Genomic DNA, 4,696 nt, shown 5'->3' with positions numbered 1-4,696 from the left:
AGAAGTACGGTGTGTCAAAAGTATAATATTTTGCTGTTACTGCATATGTTTGTGTCTAACCAAACCACACCACAGTAGCCTGCAAACCTGGAGCAGGAGAACAGGGTAGAATCTCAGGTTCAATAAAGCTGAATTATGTCCATATTGGATGATTCTCATAATATGTGCAATGCCGATGCAGCATTCACTGCAGGAATTAATGTGTATTTTATGTTGTGACGTAGGAAGTAAGGGCGAAGAGGTTAGGAATGTAGATGGGCGGCCACAGTAGTGCAGTTGCCTTTTTATAAACCATAACCATGAGCTTTTCTTAATTATGTAACTAAACACATTTAAACAGCTCATACCTGAAGAAACATTACGCAGATTTTTTTGTTGTTGTCATTTACAGTATCAGCCCTGTTTTCAGAGCGTATTCTCACTGTGGTAAATATGTTCAGCTGCATTTTTGTTCTGATACATTACTTATGATCAAAAACTACCAGGTCATCAAACATCACCAACAGCAGACACAGCAGCAGCTAATATTACTGACTAGTCCAACAGCAGTCTGTCCAGCTCGGTGTTTGTCTTTCAGCCTTTTATTTCACCAAGCTCTAAAAGTCAGTCCCACATTTACTCTTGTCCGGCAGCTTCTTGCTCGCTCACTCTCTTCTTTTCTCTTCTTAGCTTCCTCCGTCAATGTCCTCTTCAGTCTCCTCTGTTATTGCGTCCATAGACACTGCTGAGCACAATTAAACAGCTCTCCATCAGCATTCGCCCATGTTCCATCCCTGAAAACCTCCTCTTCTTCAGAGTAGTCCAAAACGCCTGACACTAACACTCCCCTGATGCTCTCAAAGGTGTCAAGTAACAAAGTACAAATACTTTGTTACCTTACTTAAGTAGAATTTTTGGGTATCTATACTTCACTGGAGTAATTATTTTTCAGGCGACTTTTTACTTCTACTCCTTACATTTTCACGCAATTATCGGTACTTTCTACTCCTTACATTTTTAAAACAACCTTGTTACTCGATTTCCGTCATTCAGACTTCACAGAGGTGACTTATGAGATCAGTGTAGATCGGAGGAGAACAAAAAAGTGTTGGCTGATTTTTATTGGCAGATTGTCACACTCTGGTATTGTTTACAGCATGTGCATGCCTGACCAATGACAGCACAGTGACCCACACACCTGGAGCATTGGCACTAAAGTTTAGCTGCTCAGCTAGCATGGAGTTGTCGTGACTGCGTCACAGAGCTGTGACGTCATTGTGAGACTCGGTTAGTAAAGTTTAGTCCACATGTGAGAACTCGTGTGACACAGAGTCTCCTGTTGTGTGTGTGGACTTTGTCTGCAGTGTATCTGTGTGAACGCCTTCATTCAGAGTGGTCCTCTGGCACTGAGTTACCATGGTTACAGGAACGCCCTGAAACTTTCCAATGATAATCAATAAGAGGTTTTTAGGTTACACCATCATGAATGTAGCCTGATTGCACTTCAATGCTGAAATCTTGTGTTCTAACATATAGAACAAATGTAAAGCCTCAGAGCTTCTTTGTTATTAACAGTATGTAATAGTAATGATGCAGAAAGCTGAGAGCTCACCATCACACTGAAACTTCCTCTTAAATGATAAAATGATTAAATATTAATAATAATAATTAATGATAAAGATGAAGTAGAAAAAGAACGTACTGAAGTTCTGTAGATGCTTGATTATTTAAAACCTGAGACAAGCTTGGCATGATTAGAGAACAGCTCTTTAACTGTCGGTCAAATATTTAAACTTGATGTCTGCATTACAGAACATGGTTATCAGAGCACTTATCTTATTTTTTACGTTACCTGTAACATCTTTCACTAATTGCAAATGTGGAATATGACTTGGCTGCAACTTGAAAAACTTTCAGTCAAAAGATTTTTTTTGCTTTAATCCATGATAGAGTGAATTTGATTGTGATTGGATGAGAAGTATAAACATATACCATTCTGACACACTATTGGTTTGTGCGTGATGCATCGCCCTGCACATTACAAATCATGTCACATGCAAGCAAGGAGCTGACTGACTGTCACTGACTTTATGTAGCCTAGTGCGAAAGTGTCCGTGGCAGAGACTGGAGAGAAATCTGAGTTGTTGTTTTTTAGTCAGAATTATTATTTTTTTGATGAATCACTTGGATTAATCATTCATTCTGACAGCACTATACTGAATAGAGCTGTTATACATAGCATAGCATGTTACCATTACAGTACTTATAGGCATATAACTAGTCATCATATCTTCCGCTCCATGAAACACATGTTAATGCTCAGTAGCACACATATACAGTATGGTTCTTTAATGTATTTGCATTATACTACAATGCATTCATGTTCATTGGGCACATATGAGGCTGAAACAGTTAGCCTAGTGCATCCCAAGTTTTTCAACATTTTAATATAACATTATGGCCTTTGGAAAAATGATGTTTGTGTAGAGCACTATAGGCCCCTGTGGTGCGGGGCCTTTAACACTGGATGGCTTTTTTTTCCTTTACATTACTTTTACTTTTATACTTTAAGTAGTTTTGAAGCCAGTACTTTAACTACTTGAGTAAAAAGCTTGAGCTGCATGGAAGCGTATTGCATTCATCTGAAAAAAAAAAAAAAAACAAAACAATAATTTGGTAATTATTTCTGTTTTTCTGACAAATTTTTTCCTGTTTTTCTAAGTAATTATTTTTCTATTTTTCGTGGTAATTTTTTTTCTGGATCTATGGTGACTTCCAACCCACACTTTTTACCGTACCGGGTCAATAAAGGTAAGGCATGTAATTACAATTACAGTTACACTCAAGGTATGATACTCTTGTTATGTTTTAGACTTTATTTCTATTGTAAGCCTGTTGCTCAAAAATGAATCGCCTTTCTTTCATTATATTGGCTTGGCACATGTAGAAGAAGCCATTCGTCAACGTTAGGTTATATGCTAATAGTATACGCTAACACTGTAGAGACATAACATGAAAATACTAACATAGAAGTTGTTCGTTGTTGAAAGGCGATTCATTTTTGATGAGCAACAATGTCCAGAAACAAAACTGTTAGCTTACCTGACAACTAAAATCATGTCCATAGACATGTTCGTCTATTCCTTACCTGCTACATTGAGCAACAGGCTTACAATAGAAGAATAAAGTCTAAAACATAACAAGAGTATCATACCTTGAGTGTAACTAACTGTAGTTACATGCCTTACCTTTAATGACCCAGTATGGTAGAAAGTTGAAGATGAGGCATGTATGTGCGGGGCAGGAGTCACCATAGATCCACTGGAGTCACTTGCAGGTTGGATGTTCTTGCGGGATTTCTAAGTATCTCAATAATTCAGGAAAAAAATGACCACAAAAAACAGAAAAATAATTACTCAGAAAAACAGAAATAATTACCCTAAACATAAACCAAAAATTAAATTACTCAGAAAACCCCGCCAAAAAAATGTAAAAGAATTTTTTAAGTGAATGCAACACACTTCTGTAGAGTTGATACTTCAACTTCTACAGAAGTCTTTTTAAACCATGGTATCTATACTTCTACTTAGGTAATGAATGTGAATACTTTTGACACCTCTGGGTGCTCTGAGCTCACAGTCAGGGCAGCCCGGCTGACTAACTGATAGGGATCTGTTTCCCCATGCCGCTGATGTGCATTCACATTTTTTAGGCTATTTGATATTTGAGCTGACCTTGTTTGTTTTTATTTTTTTATATTTAATGAAACATATTTGTTTACGTTGTCCGGTGCAAGGGGGACACAGGACACTTTTATTTTCCACAGGTTACAGCGCACGCACGTGCCAATTAGTGTTCCGACCTGTGCATCAAGTAAAGAGGCTGCGAGGATGTTCTGGCTGCTGTCACGTTACTTATCAGCTACTTTTCAATAAATGTTGTGAAATCTGTGGAATTGTTGTATTTTTGACAGAAAACATGAGGTTTAAAAGATATATTTAAAAATATATATATTTTAAAATAAATCAACGTCATCTAGTGGGCCAGATATAATTGATGGCGGGCCAGTTTTGGTCCGTGGGCCACTAATTGCCAACCCCTGGTGTAGAGCAACAGGATTATCTTGTGAGAGAAATGTTCACAATGCTATATTTACAACTGTTTTATTTATAATAATTATACTGCAAAACCTAAAATATGTGGCAAATCAGTAAACTTTTATAGTCACGACATTAAAGCAATTTTGAATCTGGAAATGAGAAAGACGCGCGCGCGTGTGTGTGTGTGTGTGTGTGTGTGTGTGTGTGTGTGTGTGTATTGAGTCGGTGAGAAACCTCAGTCATGAGTCACTTTGGGAGTTTATGGCTTATACTCTTTTCAACAAGCTGTCTTCTGTCTCGCTGTAACACTCATCTCTCTGCATCAGTCCTTCTTTTCCTCTGCTTTCTATTCATTTGTAGCTCAGTCCCGCTTATTAAATATCTCTCTCCTCTCTCACTGAGTCTCTCTCTCTGTCTCTTTCTCTGGTCCCTGCTGGCAGTGAGTTCTAATGAGAAAACACAGGGGACCAACAGAATAATTAGGTTAACGTAGATTTGCATGTCCCCCTTCTCTCTCTCTCTCTCTCTCACACACACACACACACATACACACACACACACACACACACACACACACACACACACACACACACACACACACACACACACACACACAC

Source organism: Larimichthys crocea, chromosome XVIII (genome assembly GCF_000972845.2).
Source record: "Larimichthys crocea isolate SSNF chromosome XVIII, L_crocea_2.0, whole genome shotgun sequence".
Lineage (NCBI taxonomy): Eukaryota > Metazoa > Chordata > Actinopteri > Sciaenidae > Larimichthys > Larimichthys crocea.
This window is presented reverse-complemented; position numbering follows the sequence as displayed.